This window comes from Mesoplodon mirus (genome assembly GCF_964341445.2).
Source record: "Mesoplodon mirus genome assembly, contig: HAP1_SCAFFOLD_800, whole genome shotgun sequence".
NCBI classification, from domain to species: domain Eukaryota; kingdom Metazoa; phylum Chordata; class Mammalia; order Artiodactyla; family Ziphiidae; genus Mesoplodon; species Mesoplodon mirus.
Genome location: NW_028295235.1, coordinates 190,064 through 214,757, shown reverse-complemented (window position 1 = coordinate 214,757; position 24,694 = coordinate 190,064).

Below are 24,694 nucleotides of genomic sequence, written 5' to 3'. Positions count from 1 at the left end.
AGAATGAGTTAATTATTGTTTGAACTAAATTAATCATAAATAGACACATTTGGTTAGTGGCTACCACACTGGAAAGCTCAGCTCTAAGAAATCCAAAGATGAGAAAGAGGCAACCAGCCACCCCTCCCCTGGTTGTTCTTTACTGCAGAAAATTTGATGGCCTGATCTGATCATTCGTATGTAGGTATATCTTGGGCTCTTGGACCCACGCCAGGCATTGGGAGAGTCCTTGTGGACACTGAAATAGTACAGTCAACACTCAGATCCAAGAGGAATTCCCAGCAAGGGGCCCACTTGTAGACAGAGGTGAAGGGCATGGCCCAGTACACCTGTATTAGACATAATCAGAGAGTAGGTGCAGAGGGGAGGGAGGGATTTCACTCTCTCCATGAGTACATCCTTCTCACCCCTGACTCTAGAAGACCTGAGGAAGGCAGTAGAAAAGGCCCCATAGGAGGTGAAAAATTTGTATACTGAAAACTACAGGACATTGCGGAAAGAAATTAAAGAAGAGACAAGTAAAGGGAATGACATACCATGTTCATAGACTGGATTATTAAATACTGTTGGCATTTCTATACTACATAAAGTGATGTACACATATATCGCAACAACCCACAAAGTTCCATGTCATTATTATAGAAGTGGACAGAATCCTAAAATACATGTGGAACTACCCCAAGTAGATAAAACAATCTTGAGAGCAAAGAGCAATGATGGAGATTAACACTTCCTGAACTCAAAACACATAACAATGCCACAGTAGTCAAAAGAGTCTGCTACTGGCATCAAGACAGTGAGATAGACCAATGAAATATAATACAGAGACCCCAAATAAACACACATATATATGGTCAACTGATCTTTGCCAAGGTTCTAAGATTACCAAGTGAAGAAAGGATAGTCTCTTCAACAATCAACAGAATGAAAAGTCAACCTATAGGATGGGAGGAAATATGTGTAAAACTTGTATCTGAATAAGGGACCAATATCCAGAATATATAAGAGACTAATACAAGTCAATTTCAGAAAAACAGCAGGCAAATAACTGAGCTTAAACATGGGTAAAAAAGTGCTTCCCTGGTGGCGCAGTGGTTGGGAGTCCGCCTGCCGATGCAGGGTACGTGGGTTCATCCCCCAGCCCGGGAGGATCCCGCATGCCGCAGAGCGGGTGGGCCCGTGAGCCATGGCCGATGGGCCTGCATGTCAGGAGCCTTTTCTCCGCAATGGCAGAGACCACAACAGTGAGAGGCCCGCGTACAACCAAAAAAAAAAAAAAAAATGGGTAAAAAGCTTCACTAGGCATTTCTCCATAAAGACATACAAGTGGTCAATCTACATATGAAAATTTGCTCAACATCGCTAAACATCAGGAAAATGGAAATCAAGCCACAAGGAGATATCACTCACACCTGTTAGGATGTGTATTATAAAAAGACAATTAGGGCTTCCCTGGTGGCACAGTGGTTGAGAGTCCGCTGCCGATGCAAGGGACACATGTTCGTGCCCCGGTCTGGGAGGATCCCACATGCCGCTGCGCGGCTGGGTCCATGAGCCATGGCCGCTGAGCTTGTGCGTTTGGAGCCTGTGCTCCACAACGGGAGAGCCCACAAAAATGAGATGCCCGTGTACTGCAAAAAAAAAAAAAGAAAAGAAAAGAAAAGAATGAAAATTAATGGATGTGGCAAAGATGTGAAGAAGTGGAACTTCTGTACCCTGTTTTGTACCCTGTAGTAATGTAAAATGGTGTAGCCATTATGGAAAACAGAATGGAGGTCCCCCAAAAATTATTAAGAGAACTCTCATAAAATCCAGCAATCACTCATTTAGCTTTGTATACAAAGGAGATAAAACAAGAATGTCCAAGAGATATCTACAATCTCATGTCCATTGCAGCATTATACACAATACACAACATAGGAAAACTGCCTAGTGTCCATGGGAAGATGAATTAATAAAGAAAATGTGGTGTATACATACAGTGGAATGTCATTCAGTCTTTGAAAAAGAAGGAAATCCTGCCATTTGCAGAAACACGAAAGAACTTGGAGGACATTTGTAAGAGTGAAATAAGCCAGTCACAGAAGGTCAAAAAGTGAAAGAAAACTCCGAGAAGCAGAGAGTAGAAGGGGGGTTCCAAGAGCTGGCAGGAGGTTGACATGGGGAGTCTCTGTTCAATGGTTAGAATGTGTTATTTGCAAAATAGAAAAGTTCTAGACACATGCTGTACAACAAGGTGCATGTAGTCAACAGGACTGACTGGATATTTCAAAACTTGTTTAGACGTTGGATTTCATCGTATGTGTACATTTACAACAATAAAATATACATATGTAAAATAAATACAAAGTGGAAAAAGGGGAAAAAAGAAGAAAAATAAGGAAAGGGAGTCAACAGAGGGAAAGAAAAAGGAGGAAGGGTTTCAAATGTACACAGGTATCAGGAGATAATGGGAGAGAAGCGCCTCTCCCCAGGCTTTAAAGAAGACATCTCTCCAGAGTTCACTCCAGCAAGAGGGGGATGTCCTTTCTCTTCCCCATTCAACCAGAAGTGCCAATAGCAACCTAAGTGTGGCCCAGGCTGTGCTCAGGTGTACACTTTTCCTTGATCTCTAAACCAACCACCCCTGACTCCCCATGGCTCAGGTGCCCTTCCTGTATCTCCTTCCACTTCTCTAAAGCATTTCCCTCTTCAAGCCCAGCCCAAGGCTCCAATCCTGTCCTCACACGTGTGGTCCACTGGGCGGGTCTCTGAGTTCTTAAGAGCCTCCCTGTGAGTAGCAGGCACTGAATCGCACACCAGGGTTCCCTTCAGCACCATCAGGAAACTACGACCTAGGGATTGAGGATTTCTAGAACAACTTTACTCATACACAGTCTCTTGGGTAAACAAGTGACATTTTACAATCAAGCATTTTCAGTGTTTTCTTTGGTGGGGAAAATATTGACACATATAAGGCAATCATATTCTATTAAAGTATGTATTTCTCAAAGGACTCACTATCGAAAAAAAATTTTTAAGTATGACTTTCCATGTTTTAATTGACTTTACTCCCAGACTTGTTTGCTTGCAAAAGCCTTCAGAAAATACCAAGAACCTACTTCACCTGGCAGTTTGCACAGCAACATGATTGGAGATGCTCTTGTCACACTGCTTGGTTTCTCTGTCCCACCTTGCAAAGCACAACCTCTTCTCCGCCCTCCTGGGAAGGGAGCCAGTGCCCACCCTGAGCTCAATCCCTGGGGTAGATCTCTTGGTTCTGTCTTCACTGTATGCAGTGTTTCTAGCCCAGCACACAGAAACACGGCCGACACAAGTGATGGAAGACAGACTTTCCACAGGAGAAGGACATTTCGTTTCCTTAGCACAGAATCCGATAGTGAATATTAGCCTCAAAGGAGAAAGGTGGAGTGAATTTCCTCCATCTACTCCTGGAGGCTCCTTCTTTCTCGGACTCCTCCAGAACTGGGTGTGGCATGTGGGTACAACCATGGGCTCCCTGCAAAAAGAAGGAGGCCTGCCTAGCACTAGGTGCTTCAGGTAAGGGGGGAGGACTCATCCCGAGGCTCTAATAGGAAAGAGTTAGAATAAGGGATGTGGCAGAGTGATGTATCGTACCCATTCAGAATGCTATGAGACGTACTAAGAGATGAGATTTCTTATTAAATGAAGTTGTAATTGACCCAGTAGTAGGGATACTGAAACCCAGTTTTGTTCACTAAGAATCCAGCCATGGAACAACTAAGCCCGTGCACCACAACTACTAAGCCTGTGCTCTAGAGCCCACAAGTCACAACTACTGAGCCCACGTGCCACAACTATTGAAGCCCATGCACCTAGAGCCCGTGCTCTGGAACAACAGAAGCCACCGAAATGAGAAGCCGGCGCCCTGCAAAGAAGACCCAACACAGCCAAGAAAAAAAAAAAAAAAAAGAATCCAGTAAATATTTGCCTCGGTGGTGATAGGATTTGTTTTCCAGGTTAAATGAGGCTCACTTGGTATAAAATCAATGCACACATTTAAAGTGTACAGTTTATTTACTTTTATATCCATACCCATTCATGATGCAGTGGTGATGGGAGTATTTTTTAGAAAGTTGGCACCAGTAACAGTGATGTTTAGGGGAACATAAATCAAGGGAAACACAACACAAAAAGTTCACATACACACACAGAGTCATACCACTCATTTCACATACAGACACACCCAGTCTCATGCACACAAACCTACACCACCTAACCGTAATACAGCTTCTTCCTGGGACTATAGTAATTGGTCACATTACTTGTAAATCACTTTCTATCACCAGGGCCCCTACTCTCTTTCCTAGCACAAATTTGGAATCAGTTTGCCCTCTACACTAAAACCAGCAAGAATGTCCCACTTTCTCATCTTCAAAGTTCTTCCTCCCCAAGTGACTGATTCCAGAATACATACCATTTTCACGTTCTGGGAAGGCCACCTGCAATTATAGGAGAGAAAACACTATGAGGATAAGATCACAGTGATGCTCAGGTCTTTTGTTCATTTGCTGACAGTAGAAAACCTCATAAGAAACAGTGGTCCAGGGAACCCAGCAAGGGTTATCAGAGCAAACCTACTCAGGCTGAAACGCAAGAACTTTGCTGGGAGGATGGAACTTCCAAGTTCATTTAGGTTGGAAATTGCAGAATTCTTTGCCTAGAGGAAAAATCGCTGCAGGAGAGAGAGCTCCATACTCTACAGGCTGTAATGGATGCTGTCAATTTTAATGTCCTGTGGAATCAGGCACCATGAGTTGGTAATAGACTCTCACTCCACATTCTCCCAACCAAGGGAACTGTATGTATCTTGAAGGAATACCCTCAAATATTCATAACTCAATTCTATTGAAAGAGAAATAAAGCAATATTTCTATCTCAGACCAGAAACAATCCAGCTTACCTTGATTTTCCATGAAGGCTTTTCTTCTGTCCTATCACGGTGCAGGTCCGCCGCCACATCCTCAGGGAGACCTGGAGGGACACAGAGTAACTGTCAGGACACTGGTGATGCGGCTCAGGAATTACTCAGGGGCTTTCTTCTCGATGAGGACATGGGGTGGGGAGTATGGATGTGGGAGGTTAGTAAGTGTGGGCTGAGCTGGTGTTGGGCCATCCTCTTTGGGGGATGAAGGAAAGCAAAGGACAAGAGGAAGGAAATGAAAACAGAGCTTTGGCTTTCTAGCTAAGGGGAGCCTCATCAGAAGGAAAGGGTCGATCTACAAAATGGTAAACACCAAAATGCATGCTCTGTTTCAATGACACAGACCCATGACCCATCCTGCCTCTTTTGAGTTTCTGCTAAATTGCCACTGTCGCTTGATTTTTCCCAGATCACTCTTTCCCCAGCATCCACAATGCCAGCTACTGCATTTGTCATGTCTTCTATTGTATAATATTTTATACTTGATTAACAGCAACCTCTATTAAAGGACTGAATTCAATCCTAGACAAAATATGCTATATTTATTCACTAATCACTTGTCTAAAAGAAAATTAAATACACAAGATTTGACAAAACTGAAATCCTACCCTTTAGATACAGCCACTATCAATCGTATCATATTTTCCTCCCAGTCTTTGTTTTCTATACAATGTATGTATGCCCACTGAGTCAGGGGCTGCCCATACTCTAGGGAGCTGTTCCATATGTGGGACACTTCGTTATGAAGAGGGAGCAAAGACTGAGCACAGCCTGTCTCTAACCCAACTGTGCAGGAGAAGTGTATAGGCTAACAGTCAGGTTCCACTTTGAGTTCTTGGGTGTGGGCTACAGGAATTGACCAATTCTAAGGCTTATGGTAATGTTATCCAATACAATAAAATAGCTCCCTGATTCTTATCTGCTTTTGGCCTTGTTTAAGCAATGACACCAGCACTGACAGATATGACCTGTACTGTATACGTGGGGTCTCACACCTCTCAGAATCTGTGAGCTGACCAGGAGAATGCAGGTCCTGAGGTGAATTTCACCTTAATGACTGTGCCAAAGTCAACTGATAAGCCCACCCATAGCTGCCCTGGATTCTGTGACCACTAAGGCCACCTGATGGGCAAGGTCTGGACCTTTGGAGATGCTAGGACTTCCAGCCAAGGATACGGATGCAGGGACTCCCTTGCTCCATGACTGAGGATCCCTTGGCTGAGTGGTAAGTGCAGGTCAGGGATCCAGAGCACCCACATTGGGACCCACCCCTGGGTTCTCAGTTTGGCTTTTCCACTTAGGAGGTCAAGAGCTGAGAACATTTATCTCTGCACCATCTCCTTCTGAGGAAAAGGAATATTAACCAAATCTGGGCAACAGCTGTGTTGAGGGAAGAACAAGGTAGTGTACAGACAGTGTGCAGTGGTGATGAGCTTTGTTGACAGGTGAATTGTGCTGTGTAAGAGGGAAATATCTCCTCAGGAAACACACACACGCTCACGCATGCAGGTTCACAATCACACCACATAGGCTCACACATGGACCCCACCCCAACCCTGATACACACAAACCCACATCATCTAAATGATGCAGTTACTTCCAGGACCATAGAACTTGGGCATGGCTCTTTACTGGGAAATCACTCTCTAGCTCTACACCCCCAGCCCTCATCCCTGTAGGGACCCTGAATCAGGGTGTCTCTGCAAGCAAAGCCATCAAAAGAGTCCCACCTTCTTCATCATCTAGATTGTTCCTCAGCACAGGGGTGACCTCTGAATGCATACCGTTTTTGTTTGCTGTCCCATCCAACTGTGATTAGAGAAGAGAAAACAGTGTAAGGATCTCAGCATCCTGTGCTCTGTGGACACAGGTATTTCATCTCTTTTTTTGTCCTCAGAAAACCAAATGGGAAACTGTTGTTGAGTCAATGGCCCCAAAAGAAACCAGAGAAGACAGCTGTGGGAAAGGCTGGAGCTTTGCCTGGAAGATCTCTCAGGTCCACTTTGAGGAGCAAATACAAAAGTCTATTTCAAGGAGGGAAATTTTCTGCTGAGGAAAGTGTGTCTGACTCTACAGTTTCTAACAGATGTTGCCATTTTTTAAATGGCCTTTTGAATGAGTTATCTGTTGGGAAAGACCTTCAATCAGCATTCATCCAACCAAGCAAAATTGTATACATCAGCTGTCTTGAACATTGTAGATCTTCATATCTGAAATCAATTGGAAAAGAAAGAAATGAAGCAAACTTTTAATCTCTGATAAATAAGGGGAGCTTACCCTGGAGGTAGCAGGAGCCACTTTAATTGTCCTCACATGGGGCAGTTTCTCCAACAGGTCCTCAGGGGGCTCTAGGAGGACACAGAGTAAGTGTCAGGACACTGGTGATGCTGCTCAGGAATTACTCAGAGAGTCTCGTTAATGTGGACACAGGGTGGGAGTGTATGGGTGCAGGTGGTTACTGAGTGTGGACTGAGGTGCTGTTGGACAAACCTCCCTGGTGGGTGGAGGAAGGCAAAGGGGAGGAACATTTCAGAAATGAGGAAGAGAACCTTTAGCTTTCTAGCTGTAGGGAACCTAATCAATTTGAAAGTGTCAGTCTGAAAAAGCTTAAACACTAACATTGCACTATGTTTCAGTATAGAGTCCCACGGCCCCTCTGCCCATTTCAAAGTCCCTCCAAATCCCCCTTCTTCTTGAAATGTTACAAGACTCTTGCAGCTTCCTTCTAATCAAATATGTTGCTCCTTCATTCATCGTCCATTCTGTTGGATTTTTGACTTATTTTATTGTGATGAAATATACATATTTATGCTTTTCATAATTTTTAAGTAGACAGTTCACTAGCATTTCTTACTTTCACAATGCTGTGTACCCATCAACACAATCTACATCTTAATCTTTTTCATCATTTCAACGTAACCTCTGTACCCATTAAATCATAATCCACCTTACTCCTGCCTCCTGACCTTGGTAATTTCTACTTCCGGTGTCTGTGAGTTTGCCTACACTAGGTACCTCATACAAGTGGAATCATATAATATTTGTCTTTCTGCGCCTACCTAATTTCACTAACAATGAAATATTGTTTATATTATTTGGATCATTCATTTTGTAGCATAAGTCAATCTTTAATTCCTTTTTATGGTTGAAAATTATTCCATTCTGTGTATATATCACATTTTATTTATCCATTCATCACCTCATGGACTTTGGATTGTTTCTATCTTTTCGCTACTAAGAATAATGCTACTATGAACATTAGTGTACACATTTCTGTATGGCACCATAATGGTGACAAATAATATTGTACATATTTCAAATATCATTGAATATAACAACACAAGGTGTGACTCTGAGGTGAACTAGGGACTTTTCATTAATAAAAATATACTTACAATTTTTCACTAACTGTTACAAATGTACCTGACCTATGTTATATATTATTAATAGCTGAAACTGGAGTGATAGGATACAGGTATTTTCTGTATTGCCTGTACAACTTTTAGGTCAATATAATCCTGTTCTAAATAATGTCTAATAATTTAAAGAAATCTCAAAACATGGTTTCAGGGAGGGATGTGTTGTTGCTAACGTTCAAAAATCAGCTAATGTCTAAACCATAACTAGAGACCATCTTCCCTCTTAAACATGAACCAAATGTTGAATTTTAAATGCATGTTTACTTCCATGGTCAAAACAGTACCAGCTGGCTTAGTGAGTTTCAATTTGAACACATGAAATAAAAGAAGAATACTGCTTAATATTTCATAGCTTTTTCTTAAATATGAGGCACTGAACAAACTAGAATAATTATTCTTGAGTGAACCTAATGAGAAATTTTCCACAGTACCTTCAGCTGGGTCATTTTTAGGGTCCACTCTAAAACGTGGCCGGATGTGGATCCTTCTCATCCAGCCTGGAATTGGTATCCTTGACCTCCAATGAGTGATTCTTCTTCTCGCATTCTGGAAGAAGCCTCCTGGGAAATGCATTACAATAGAGACAACTATTGACATCTTGCTGGCAGAAGACCATGGGGAAATTAGCAATAATTTATTCACAGTTCAATCCTTTGGTACCTTTCCTCACCAGCTGCCCAGAAGAGCCTCCTGAATCAAAGTTGGACTTAGGAAGATCTTTCAGTTTGGTGTGAAACAAACTGAAAACACCCAACAGACAGGTTTTGTGGGCAAATATCTTTATTTAATTGTGAACGTCTAGAAACCCAGCAAACCATTGGGAGCATGACTGATGGACTGGATTCAAATCCTGTTTAGAAGAAGCATGTACTTGGGAAAGATATGTAGATCCCTCTTTGCCTCAGTTCCCTGTTCTGAGATGTAGAAATGTTAATATGGCCTACTTTTAGCATTATGTCATGTGGCCAAAAATGATTGAATACACATAAAATGTTGGAAAAATAAAGGACTGGTGCTTCACAAATGCTCTATAAGTGTTCAATCCTGAATGATGGCAAGAATAAGCTGGACGTTTGGTAGCTGTTGAAAACAGAGAAGGGATTTGACGGCTCCAAGTAAAATTGATCTGAGCACCCATTCGAGCAGCCTGGACCAAGAGCTTGCTAAGAATGGGCAAGCATTCAAGTCTTTCCTCACTAAAATTCTGGCTCTATAAACTCATCATTCTCTAGACCCTGTAGTGGAAGGTGTTCTTTATGAAAGTCATCTCCATACTCAGAGGCTGGAGACCCCACCCCAGGATGCTCCTTGAGAATCACCAGACAGACCCTCCTTCCCTCAGTGACCAAATGTTCATTCCACTAATGTGATGGCACTGGCCCTTCTCACCAAACTCCCTGGCAGCCGCCAAACAGCCAGTGATCTTGTCCACAGCAACCCATGGAAATCCAACCAGTGAATCCCAGGTTCTTTCCTTTATAAAACTTTCTGGATTTAGACCTTGAATATTTGGTTTCTGATTTTTTTGTGTGTGGTACACGGGCCTCTCACTGTTGTGGCCTCTCCCGTTGAGGAGCACGGGCTCTGGACGCGCAGGCTCAACGGCCATGGCTCACGGGTGCAGCCGCTCCACGGCATGTGGGATCTTCCCAGACCGGGGCACGAACCCCTGTCCCCTGCATCGGCCGGCGGACTCTCAACCACTCTGCCACCAGGGAAGCCCTGGTTTCAGATTTTGACAGTTACATTTAGAAAGGCTGAGCTGTAATTCCCCTTTCCTCCTATAATGACCATTGCTGAGGAGATATGAAAATTCTCCTGCTTCAGTAAAAGCATAATGACTGAGTTCCCTTTATCTGTTCTCTGGTAGAGTGTGTACAAAATTGGCATTTGGAGATAATATGTTTTCCTAAATTTAGGAAAATATTTAAGGCAGCTGGCTTGACAGAAGAATCAAAAATATAAATTAAGTAATACAACAAACTATAAAATATATTTATAACTGTAGAGAAATGTGGTAGAAATGAGAAAAGAAAAAAAATGAGGAACATATATCAGTAAAAGTTAACCAGCCCATTTGAAGGAACAGCCTTCAGAGGATGAATATGAACCTACCTCCAGAACAATTCAGATTGCCCATTTTCAAACTCGCAAGGGGTGACAGTGAGAGCTTCTCACCTGCCACTGTATGTGAACGTTTCAGTTAACAGAGTGGCAGTTGGCAGTTGGCAGTTGGCACGGAATGCCAAGATGGCCGTCATCATATTACCATAGTGACAGGCCACCATACTGGACTCTGCACAGGATGGGTCCAACTGCTGCTGTATAGAAAGTGTGTTTCCAAGGACAAGTTTGGCTCTTCAGAGTAAACAGTTTATTTCCAAAATTGAATCCCAGGTGCACAATTTACTCTCTCATTAAGAAAATAATTTATATGGAAGAAAATGATCAGCCCGCCAAATACAGTTGATAGTGTACATTTCAGGGTGAAGTTGGACAAAGGTAACACGTTGAGAATAAAAAGAGGTTCTATTCTTGACGGAAATATCATCCTGTTGCTGAACGCAAGTCCATGTGCCTGACAAACAGTGAGGCCAAACAATACCAACATGTCGAGTTTGGAGCATTGGATCAGAGAAAGGTTTACTGCAGGGCCAGGTGAGGAGACGGGCGGCTCATGCCTTAGAAAACCCTGAACTCCCCAAAAGCTTTCAGCAAAGCCCTTTCATGGGAAAGGTAAGAGAGAGGTGTGGTTACTTGCTTCAAACTTCTAAGGTCAGATCCTTTTTTCTTGAGGTCAGGTCATGGTCAGGTCACGATGTTCCTGTAAGCCTCCATCAAAACAAATGTTACTCTCTGTACTGACAAGAAAGGGCAAGGTCCCAAGGCTCAACTCTTGCTCTCCAGGGTCCAGGTCCTGACCAAGAGGAAGGGGTCTGTGTGCAGGCTAGTTACCCTGCCCGGGAGTGTCCGTCCATCAACCAGTCTGGGTCCGCCCACCAGTGCCCAGGCCTGCTTGAAGAAGCAGATCTCAGGTGGTGGTGCCTTCCAGGCCAGGTCCCCAGACCCTGCCCAGCCTTCATCACTGAGGGAGCCAGGCGCCCAGGACCCTGCCGGCCCTCAGGCTTTTCCTTTAAACTGGAGAGAATCATTTGTAGCAAATACCAGTCAGGTGAATTCCCAGCTGCCAACAACTGCCCTTTTTCGAGAACAGCCCAACCACAGAGGCGGACCTGAAGTAATGATGTGCAAAGTCCTTGCAACTGAACCCTGAACTCTGGCTTCCTCCTGGGGTGGACAACTGATCAAAGCTGGACCAAGGTTTTGGGGTTATTTTTGCATTTTTTTAATTTTTTTTTATTTTTATTAGTTTCTGCTTTATAACAAAGTGAAGCAGTCATACATATACAGCTGTTCCCACATCCCTTCCCTCTTGCATTTCCCTCCCTCCCACCCTCCCCATCCCATGCCTCCAGGCAGTCACAAAGCACCGAGCTGATTTCCCTGTGCTCTGCGGCTGCTTCCCAGTAGCTATCTACCCTAAGTTTGGTAGTGTATATATGTCCATGCCTCTCTTTCGTTTTGTCACAGCTTACCCTTCCCCCTCCCCATATCCTCAAGTCCATTCTCAAGTAGGTCTGTGTCTTTATTCCTGTTTTACCCCTAGGTTCTTCATGACATTTTTTTTCTTAAATTCCATATATATGTGTTAGCATACTGTATTTGTCTTTCTCTTTCTGACTTACTTCACTCTGTATGACAGACTCTAGGTCTATCCACCTCATTACAAATAGCTCAGTTTTCTCTCTTTTTATGGCTGAGTAATATTCCATTGTATATATATGCCACATCTTCTTTATCCATTCATCTGATGATAGACACTTAGGTTGTTCCATCTCCGGGCTATTGTGAATAGAGCTGCAATGAACATTTTGGTACATGTCTCTTTTTGAATTATGGTTTTCTCAGGGTATATGCCTAGTAGTGGGATTGCTGGATCATATGGTAGTTCTATTTTTAGTTTTTTAAGGAACCTCCGTACTGTTCTCCATAGTGGCTGTACCAATTCACATTCCCACCAGCAGTGCAAGAGTGTTCCCTTTTCTCCACACCCTCTCCAGCATTTATTGTTTCTAGATTTCTTGATGATGGCCATTCTGACTGGTGTGAGATGATATCTCATTGTAGTTTTGATTTGCATTTCTCTAATGATTAATGATGTTGAGCATTCTTTCATGTGTTTGTTGGCAGTCTGTATATCTTGGAGAAATGCCTATTTAAGTCTTCTGCCCATTTTTGGATTGGGTTGTTTGTTTTTTTGCTATTGAGCTGCATGAGCTGCTTATAAATTTTGGAGATTAATCCTTTGTCAGTTGCTTCATTTGCAAATATTTTCTCCCATTCTGAGGGTTGACTTTTGGTCTTGTTTATGGTTTCCTTTGCTGTGCAAAAGCTTTGAAGTTTCATTAGGTCCCATTTGTTTACTTTTATTTATTTATTTATTTATTTATTTATTTATTTTTATTAGTTTCTGCTCTATAACAAAGTGAATCAGTCATGCATATACATCTGTTCCCACATCCCTTCCCTCATGCATCTCCCTCCCTCCCACCCTCCGCATCCCACCCCTCCAGGCAGTCACAAAGCACCGAGCTGATCTCCGGATGCTCTGCGGCTGCTTCCCAGTAGCTATCTGCCTTACGTTTGGTACTGTGTATATGTCCATGCCTCTCTTTTGCTTTGTCACAGCTTACACTTCCCCCTCCCCATATCCTCAAGTCCATTCTCAAGTAGGTCTGTGTCTTTATTCCCGTTTTACCCCTAGGTTCTTCATGACATTTTTTTTTAATTCCATATATATCTGTTAGCATATGGTACTTGTCTTTCTCTTTCTGACTTACTTCACTCTGTATGACAGACTCTAGGTCTGTCCACCTCATTACAAATAGCTCAGTTTCATTTCTTTTTATGGCTCAGTAATATTCCACTGTATATATGTGCCACATCTTGTTTATCCATTCATCCAATGATGGACACTTAGGTTGTTTCCATCTCCCGGCTATTGTAAATAGGGCTGCTATGAACATTTTGGTCCATGTCTCTTTTTGAATTATGGTTTTCTCAGGGAATATGCCTAGTAGTGGGATTGCTGGATCATACGGTAGTTCCATTTTTAGTTTTTTAAGGAACCTCCGTACTGTTCTCCATAGTGGCTGTACCAATTCACATTCCCACCAGCAATGCAAGAGTGTTCCCTTTTCTCCACACCCTCTCCAGCATTTATTGTTTCTAGATTTCTTGATGATGGCCATTCTGACTGGTGTGAGATGATATCTCATTGTAGTTTTGATTTGCATTTCTCTAATGATTAATGATGTTGAGCATTCTTTCATGTGTTTGTTGGCAGTCTGTATATCTTCTTTGGAGAAATGCCTATTTAAGTCTTCTGCCCATTTTTGGATTGGGTTGTTTGTTTTTTTGCTATTGAGCTGCATGAGCTGCTTATAAATTTTGGAGATTAATCCTTTGTCAGTTGCTTCATTTGCAAATATTTTCTCCCATTCTGAGGGTTGTCTTTTGGTCTTGTTTATGGTGTCCTTTGCTGTGCAAAAGCTTTGAAGTTTCATTAGGTCCCGTTTGTTTATTTATTTATTTATTTATTTTTTATTAGTTTCTGCTCTATAACAAAGTGAATCAGTCATACATATACATCTGTTCCCACATCCATTCCTTCATGCATATCCCTCCCTCCCACCCTCCCCATTCCACCCCTCCAGGCGGTCACAAAGCACCGAGCTGATCTCCCGATGCTCTGCGGCTGCTTCCCAATATCTATCTACCTTACGTTTGGTACTGTGTATATGTCCATGCCTCTCTTTTGCTTTGTCACAGCTTACCCTTCCCACTCCCCATATCCTCTAGTCCATTCTCAATTAGGTCTGTGTCTTTTTTATTTTTATTTTTAAATTTTTTTATTAGTTTCTGTTTATAACAAAGTGAATCAGTCATACACATACATCTGTTCCCACATCCCTTCCCTCATGCATCTCCCACCCTCCCACCCTCCCCATCCCACCCCTCCAGGCGGTCACAAAGCACCGAGCTGATCTCCCTGTGCTCTGCGGCTGCTTCCCACTAGCTATCTACCTTACGTTTGGTACTGTGTATATGTCCATGACTCTCTTTCACTTTGTCACAGCTTACCCTTCCCCCTGCCCATATCCTCAAGTCCGTTCTCAAGTAGGTCTGTTTCTTTATTCCCGTTTTACCCCTATGTTCTTCATGACATTTTTTTTTAAATTCCATATATATGTGTTAGCATACGGTATTTGTCTTTCTCTTTCTGACTTACTTCACTCTGTATGACAGACTCTAGGTCCATCCACCTCATTACAAAGAGCTCAATTTCGTTTCTTTTTATGGCTGAGTAATATTCCACTGTATTTATGTGCCACATCTTCTTTATCCATTCATCCAATGATGGACACTTAGGTTGTTTCCATCTCCGGGCTGTTGTGAATAGAGCTGCAATGAACATTTTGGTACATGTCTCTTTTTGAATTATGGTTTTCTCAGGGTATATGCCTAGTAGTGGGATTGCTGGATCATATGGTAGTTCTATTATTAGTTTTTTTTTTTATAACAAATTTAATCAGTTATACATATACATATGTTCCCATAACCCCTCCCTTTTTCGTCTCCCTCCCACCCTCCCTATCCCCCCCAAGGCGGTCACAAAGCACCGAGCTGATCTCCCTGTGCTATGCGGCTGCTTCCCTCTAGCTATCTACCTTACGTTTGGTAGTGTATATATGTCCATGCCGCTCTTTCACTTTGTCACAGCTTACCCTTCCCCCTCCCCATATCCTCAAGTCCATTCTCTAGTAAGTCTGTGTCTTTATTCATGTCTTACCTCTAGGTTCTTCATGACATTTTTTTTCTTAAATTCCATATATATGTGTCAGCATACAGTATTTTTCTTTCTCTTTCTGACTTACTTCACTCTATATGACAGACTCTAGGTCCATCCACCTCATTACAAATAGCTCAATTTCGTTTCTTTTTATGGCTGAGTAATATTCCATTGTATATATATGCCACATCTTCTTTATCCAATCATCCAATGATGGACACTTGGGTTGTTTCCATCTCCGGGCTATTGTGAATATAGCTGCAATGAACATTTTGGTACATGTCTCTTTCTGAATTATGGTTTTCTCAGGGTATATGCCTGGTAGTGGGATTGCTGGATCATATGGTAGTTCTATTTTTAGTTTTTTAAGGAACCTCCGTACTGTTCTCCATAGTGGCTGTACCAATTCACATTCCCACCAGCAGTGCAAGAGTGTTCCCTTTTCTCCACACCCTCTCCAGCATTTATTGTTTCTAGATTTCTTGATGATGGCCATTCTGACTGGTGTGAGATGATATCTCACTGTAGTTTTGATTTGCATTTCTCTAATGATTAATGATGTTGAGCATTCTTTCATGTGTTTGTTGGCAGTCTGTATATCTTCTTTAATTTTTATTTATTTATTTATTTGTGGTATGCGGGCGTCTCCCTGTTGTGGCCTCTCCCGTTGCGGAGCACAGGCTCCGGATGCGCAGGCTCAGCGGCCATGGCTCACGGTCCCAGCCGCTCCGCGGCATGTGGGATCTTCCCGGATCAGGGCACGAACCCGTGTCCCCTGCACCAGCAGGTGGACTCTCAACCACTGCGCCACCAGGGAAGCCCCAGTCTGTATATCTTCTTTGGAGAAATGCCTATTTAAGTCTTCTGCCCATTTTTGGATTGGGTTGTTTGTTTTTTTGCTATTGAGCTGCATGAGCTGCTTATAAATTTTGGAGATTAATCCTTTGTCAGTTGCTTCATTTGCAAATATTTTCTCCCATTCTGTGGGCTGTCTTTTGGTCTTGTTTATGGTTTCCTGTGCTGTGCAAAAGCTTTGAAATTATATTAGGTCCCATTTGTTTATTTTTTATTTATTTATTTATTATTTTTTTTTTATTAGTTTCTGCTCTATAACAAAGTGAATCAGTCATACATATACATCTCTTCCCAGATCCCTTCCCTCATGCATCTCCCTCCCTCCCACCCTCCCCATTCCACCCCTCCAGGCGGTCACAAAGCACCGAGCTGAATTCCCTGTGTTCTGCGGCTGCTTCCCACTATCTATCTACCTTACGTTTGGTAGTGTATATATGTCCATGCCTCTCTTTCACTTTGTCACAACTTACCCTTCCCACTCCCCATATCCTCAAGTCCATTCTCACGTAGGACTGTGTCTTTTTTTTTTTTTTAGTGTCTGCTTTATAACAAAGTGAATCAGTCATACATATACAGCTGTTCCCACATCCCTTCCCTCATACATCTCCCTCCCTCCCACCCTCCCCATCCCACCCCTCCAGGCGGTCACAAAGCACCAAGCTGATCTCCCTGTGCTCTGCGGCTGCTTCCCACTAGCTATCTACGTTATGTTTGGTACTGTATATAAGTCGATGCCTCTCTTTCACTTTGTCACAGCTTACCCTTCCCCCTCCCCATATCCTCAAGTCCATTCTCAAGTAGATCTGTGTCTTTATTCCCGTTTTACCCCTAGGTTCTTCATGACATTTTTTTAAATTCCATATATATGTGTTAGCATACAGTATTTGTCTTTCTCTTTCTGACTTACTTCACTCTGTATGACAGACTCTAGGTCTATCCACCTCATTATAAATAGCTCAGTTTCGTTTCTTTTTATGGCTGAGTAAGATTTCACTGTACATATGTGCCACATCTTCTTTATCCATTCATCTGATGATGGACACTTAGGTTGTTTCCATCTCCGGGCTATTGTGAATAGAGCTGCAATGAACATTTTGGTACATGTCTCTTTTTGAATTATGGTTTTCTCAGGGTATATGCCTAGTAGTGGGATTGTTGGATCATATGGTAGTTCTATTTTTAGTTTTTTAAGGAACCTCCATACTGTTCTCCATAGTGGCTGTACCAATTCACATTCCCACCAGCAGTGTAAGAGTGTGCCCTTTTCTCCACACCCTCTCCAGCATTTATTGTTTCTAGATTTCTTGATGATGGCCATTCTGACTGGTGTGAGATGTTATCTCATTGTAGTTTTGATTTGCATTTCTCTAATGATTAATGATGTTGTGCATTCTTTCACGTGTTTGTTGACATTCTGTATATCTTCTTTGGAGAAATGCCTATTTAAGTCTTCTGCCCATTTTTGGATTGGGTTGATTGTGTTTTTGCTATTGAGCTGCATGTGCTGCTTATAAATTTTGGAGATTAATCCTTTGTCAGTTGCTTCATTTGCAAATATTTTCACCCATTCTGAGGGTTGTCTTTTGGTCTTGTTTATGGTTTCCTTTGCTGCTCAAAAGTTTTAAGTTTCATTAGGTCCCATTTGTTTATCTTTGTTTTTATTTCCATTTCTCTAGGAGGTGGGTCCAAAGGGATCTTGCTGTGATTTATGTCATAGAGTGTTCTGCCTATGTTTTCCTCTAAGAGTTTGATAGTTTCTGGCCTTACATTTAGGTCTTTAATCCATTTGGAGCTTATTTTTGTGTATGGTGTTAGGGAATGATCTAATCTCATACTTTTACATGTCCCTGTCCAGTTTTCCCAGCACCACTTATTGAGGAGGCTGTCCTTTCTCCACTGTACATTCCTGCCTCCTTTATCAAAGATAAGTTGACCATATGTGTATGGGTTTATATCTGTGCTTTCTATCCTGTTCCATTGATCTATATTTCTGTTTTTGTGCCAGTACCACACTGTCTTGATTACTGTAGCTTTGTAGTATAGTCTGAAGTCAGGGAGCCTGATTCCTGCAGCTCCGTTTTTCGTTCTCAAGATTGCTTTGGCTATTCGGGGTCTTTTGTTTCTCCAAACAAATTTTGAAATTTTTTGTTCTAGTTCTGTGAAAAATGCCAGTGGTAGTTTGATAGGGATTGCATTGAATCTGTAGATTGCTTTGGGTAGTAGAGTCATTTTCACACTATTGATTCTTCCAATCCAGGAGCATGGTATATCTCTCCATCTATTTGTATCATCTTTAATTTCTTTCATCAGTGTCTTATAATTTTCTGCATACAGGTCTTTTGTCTCCTTAGGTAGGTTTATTCCTAGATATTTTATTCTTTTTGTTGCAATGGTAAATGGGAGAGTTTTATTGATTTCACTTTCAGATTTTTCATCATTAGTGTACAGGAATGCCAGAGATTTCTGTGCATTTATTTTGTATCCTGCTACTTTACCAAATTCATTGATTAGCTCTAGTAGTTTTCTGGTAGCATCTTTAGGATTCTCTATGTATTGTATCATGTCATCTGCAAACAGTGACAGCTTTACTTCTTCTTTTCCAATTCGGATTCCTTTTATTTCCTTTTCTTCTCTGATTGCTCTGGCTAAAACTTCCAAAACTAAGTTGAGTAAGAGTGGTGATAGTGGGCAGCCTTGTCTTGTTCCTGATCTTAGTGGAAATGGTTTCAGTTTTTCACCATTGAGGACGATGTTGGCTGTGGGTTTGTCATATATGGCCTTTATTATGTTGAGGAAAGTTCCCTCTATGCCTACTTTCTGCAGGGTTTTTATCATAAATGGGTGTTGAATTTTGTCGAAAGCTTTCTCTGCATCTATTGAGATGATCATATGGTTTTTCTTCTTCAATTTGTTAATATGGTGTATCACATTGATTGATTTGCATATATGGAAGAATCCTTGCATTCCTGGAATAAACCCCACTTGATCATGGTGTATGATCCTTTTAATGTGCTGTTGGATTCTGTTTGCTAGTATTTTGTTGAGGATTTTTGCATCTATGTTCATCAGTGAGATTGGCCTGTAGTTTTCTTTCTTTGTGACATCCTTGCCTGGTTTTGGTATCAAGGTGATAGTGGCCTCGTAGAATGAGTTTGGGAGTGTTCCTCCCTCTGCTATATTTTGGAAGAGTTTGAGAAGGATAGGTGTTAGCTCTTCTCTAAATGTTTGATAGAATTCGCCTGTGAAGCCATCTGGTCCTGGGCTTTTGTTTGTTGGAAGATTTTAATCACAGTTTCAATTTCAGTGCTTGTGATTGGTCTATTCATATTTTCTATTTTTTCCTGATTCAGTCTTGGCAGGTTGTGCATTTCTAAGAATTTGTCCATTTTGGACCAAGTTTTGAAACTTGAGCAGAGAGTCTGAAGCCGGTTGAAGCTCTTACCTGGATGACAGTGTCCGTGTACTCCAGGTGCTGAGGCCTCTGTGCACCACGACCCATGGGGACCGCTGCTGCCATTGGGTCACCGAGGCAGGGACAGGGGTAGGTTCACGCCTCCCACACCCCTATGACAATCTCCACCCATTTCTACTCTTCCTCCCCACACTTTTCTAGATAAAATAATTTAAAATGTAGGATTTAATCTTATTATAAACAAAGTTAAGTTTTCATGTCTAATGTCCAGTTATATTCTTAGTGTCCTATAAATTCGGTTTTTCTCCTCACAGAAATTAATATTTTTGCCATGTATTGCAAGTATATTTCCAATTTGTCACTGTCTTTTTATCAGTTACTCTTACTTATATCATGAAGACATTTATTTTGTTTTCAGAAATCAGTAATTCAAATATTTTTATTTGTTATTTTTGGCTGTGAGAAAGGTACAGAGGAAGAATATTATGACTAATATTCATATTAAGGGCTAAATACTCCTGTAAGAAAATATTCTACTAATTAAGAAAATAACTACAGGTGCTTCAAGACAAAACTTTTCTATTGAACACTTTTGAACATTTCTAAAGGTATATGTCAAAATGGGCTAATTAATTTTTTAGGATAATGATACAACTTTTTCCCCAGAAATAATACATAGTCATAATTATCCTGATATATTCATAAAGTGAGCTGAGTGTTTTGCAAAACACATGTGGTAATTTATATCTCAAATAAAAAGCTCAGAACATTTTGGAAATGATAATGATGGTACATCAATGATTCATTCATTTGAACAGATTAGATTCAGGATGTGTCTATTTATCCAATAATGAACTTGTAGGTGTTTGCTGAGAAAAAGGGGGCATATTCAATAAACGTTAGTTAAAGAGCATTAAATGAAGTTGTGATTAAAATAAATTTGTAATGTCCTATTCATGATTTCAATGGTGGAAAGTTAACTGAGTTTTAACATGGCTCCAATTTGCTAAGTAGATTTGTATTTCTTTGACCAAGCAACATATCGGTTTTTTGAAATTTTTCCTATAGCGGATTCAACAACTGTTTATAAAAGTTGGTGAATATTTATAAATATTAAATACATGTAAAAACAATGAAATAATGTATTAAGCTTACATTACATATAGTGTAATTTCAATCTCTAAAGTGTTAAGTGATTGACTTAATTGCTATGTTTATTTTATATCTTCTTTCTGTTTCCTCTAGAATGTAAGCTTCATAAGGTATAAGATTTTCCTCTCTTTAGTTCACTAATGTATTCCCAAAGCGTGGAAAAATATAGCATACATAGTAGGCACCCAGTAATATTTTTCTTGAATGAATAATTGAGGAAAAACATTTAAAGAATATCACAATAAGTTAAAGATGCTGAGATCCTAAATCATATGAAAATGAATTGTAACTTTCAGCTCAAGGTGACATGTCAAAACTTCTTGTGCTTTTATTATTTTAATATCTGTTCTATGCTAGCTAAAGGCTCAAACTTCATTTATAGGACCACAGAATTGGCAATAATTTATAGATATGCTGCTATATTCTTCTGTTTATCAGGCAGGATAATAGCTTTCTATTTACATAAGTTCTCAATGAGTCTCCACAAACATCTATCCCCTTGGGTAGGGGCAGAATTGCCAGGGACTGAGTTTCTGCATCAAGGTTGATCTTAAAACTACTGCAGGGCCTCCCTGGTGGCGCAGTGGTTGAGAGTCTGCCTGCTGATGCAGGGGACACGGGTTCATGCCCCAGTCTGGGAGGATCCTGCGCGCCGCGGAGCGGCTGGGCCCGTGAGCCTTGGCCGCTGAGCCTGTGCTCCGCAACGGGAGAGGCCACAACAGTGAGAGGCCCGCGTAACGCAAAGAAAAAAAAAAAAAAAAAACCTACTGCAGAGCCTGTCAGGTAATTCCCTAAAGAGGTAGAGACTCACATTGAATGGATGTAAAGAAATTTTAAAAAGTTTGAACATTTTCCAAATAAGATGGATAACACATGGAGAGAGGCAAATTTCTTTTGCAGACTACTTATTTAAGATCTTCCCTTATCTATTTTTTTAACATCTTTATTGGAGTATAATTGCTTTACAATGGTGTGTTAGTTTCTGCTTTATAACAAAGTGAATCAGCTATACATATAGAGAGGAATTTCCTATTTCCTTAGGCAGAGAGGCTGAAATAGTGAAAGCGTAAACCACTTCACATTTTTTAAAATTTATTTTTTGAAGTATAGGTGTTTTACAATGTTGCGTTAATTTCTGCTGTATAGCAAAGTGATTCGGTTATACATATATATGCATTTTTTTCATATTCTTTTCCATTATGGTTTATCACAGGATACTGAATATAGTTCCCTGTGCTATACAGTAGGATCTTGTTGTTTATCCATTCTATGTATACTAGTTTGCATCTGCTAACCCCAAACTCCCAATCCATCACTCCCCCAACCCCCTCCCCCTTGTCAATCACAAGTCTTTTTTCTATGTCTGTGAGTCTGCTTTTGTTTTGTAAATAAGTTGATTTGTATTATTTTTTAGATTCCACATATAAGTGATATCATATGATATTTGTCTGAAAGAGTAAATCACTTTAGATAAAAACAATTTGCACTATGTTACAAAATGTGAAGCTTTACAAAAGAAATTCAGAGTGAGCCTGGGAAGGCTCATGCTCTAAAGTGAACTAGAGTGGAATAAGCACTAGCAACCTTCAGAAAAGCAAGAATCAGTGCAGGATGCTGAGGCTACAGAACTTCAGTGATTGTCAAGTGGTAGACAAGCAACCCAGGGAACATGCTAGTGAAAGAGAACGTCCCAACCATTTGAATACTGAGGCCAGACAACAGGCAACTTTCAATACCTTTAGCTAATATCCATACTTCCTTGATTGCCTTTTCCAGTGTTATTGAAAACTAATCTTTCCATCTGATTCCAAAGTGCTTTGGTTTTGTCATCTGTGACACATTTTTCCCTTGTGTGCTTTAGATATGCATTTCAACAGTAAGTAGGAATAAAGGGAATTTGTGTTCTACTTTTTTTTTAAAGGAGATGTATTTATTCAAATTAGAATTAACATTGTTAACAGGTTTTGAATATTCTTTTAAGAAGATGTGAGAAATTTATCACACAATTCTATTTCCAAAAGGTGTGTTTTAACTTACATATGTAGAATTTAATGATTAAAAAAGGTATCCTCAGGGAATGTTATGGATCACAGAATCCCAGAAGTAATAAACCACAGAACACTGGTAGTAAAAGAGGGGGGGGAAAGACTTAAAATGTGAAAAGACTTTAGTTCCAACTAATTTAAGAAATTTAAATAACCAGCCAGAAATAAAAGAAACTTGGAGACAAGTCCACAATAGATAATACGATATCTAACTAATTATACAACACTAAAGACTAAAGAAATGGCAAGGTGGCATGTGGCATGATCATGGGAGAAATGTCTATTTGAAACAAATTATTTTAAGTATAATTGTACAGAATATTAATTCTACAAAGCATAATTACCAGATCATGGGTACAATCTAGAATTTGGGTAGGAAAGAAAAATAATAATTCAGATAAAGTGTTAATAAATCTGATGGATTTTATGCATTTGTTTTTACAACTAAAGGATGGTAAGTGTTTTATTTAGTATCATATGCTAAACTGCATTCATTCAGGGGTGCAGTCATTGAGTGAGGCTCCATAAATATAAACATGAGTGAAAACAATCCCTGTCCTAAGCTGCTCAGGGTTTTGTAGAAAAAAGGTACATGGATTGACCAACATCAGAATAAAATTCAAATTAAGAAAATCATGTTGACACATTGTTTTGGTCTTAGCTGTTTTATATAGTCGTGATTGATTTTGCTAATTCTCAAAAGTTTTTTGTTTTTTTAAACTTCCTTTATGTTAAAAAATAATCCTGTCCCACAAGGATGAGTGTTCTGCAAAAAGGCATCATTCCAGGCATAGGAATCAACCTATGGAAAGAAAAGCACAGGTGGAAATAGGGTTCAGAAGAAATTATTGCAGTAATCCAGGAAGGCAGTGAAGAGAACACAAAGTTGTATGTAGAAGCAATGAATCAATAGAAGTATTAAAGGAAGGATCACCAACCCTATCATATAATGAAGTATGTCTGAGCAGGGTCTATTTTGGTTCCAAGTACTGCGTGTGATACAGGATTCGTATGTTTGGAATGCAGAGTGGTAGGTGAATCTTAAACAAAATCCATATCTTTCAGGGTAAAATATGGACACGGAAGAGGGAAGACCCAGCTGCAGTCCAGAGAAGACCAGTTTTGAGATGTGGGGCATAGTACCCCCAGAATACAGGAGCAGGTAATAGGTTGCACACCAGGCAATGTGTGATAGCAAAATTCACTAAGGAATTACAGTGACATATCCTATCAGACCTGTGAAATACTGTGATGAAGTGTCTTGAAATAATGAATACATAAGGGTTTGAATTCAGCTAATAAAGAATATTAGAATAGATCATTAGTTAGAAAAAAACAATGAGTTATATTGAACTACAGTCATGAGATTAGGGATTGCCACTTCTCCCAAAAAAGAATAAAAACAATAAGCCAGGAACTTGGTTACTGGGGGGTAAATCAAGGACCTACTTGAAAGAATTTGGATATAAGATATAGACCCAGTCAGAGGAATAATGTTGAATTTTCCACCTTGGTCAAAGAGTGTCCAAGGATTTTTCTAATGATACATAAAAAGAGTCATTAGCCATGGACTTCTTACATTTCCACAAATTAGGTCTATCACTAGTCTCTATATTTTGATAGGCAGGCGATATCTGGACCAAATTATTGGAGCAGTTGTTTTTTTTAATTTTTATTATGCATAAGTACCACCAGAATGTTTATTTAAAATTCAGATTCCTGGCTCCATTTTTCAGAGCTCTAATTCACTACGTTTGGAATAGGCTCCAGGAAATATCATTCTGGGCAAAAATTACAGGTGACTCTGATAAATGTTATCAAGGTGGACACACCTTGAGAAACAATTAGATTAAAGAAGAGTCAAGAAATAAAACTAATATTAGATTGTCTTGGTTTCCAGGACTGGAAAATTTCCAGGAGTGCACTACTTGGGAATATACAATATATTGGTGA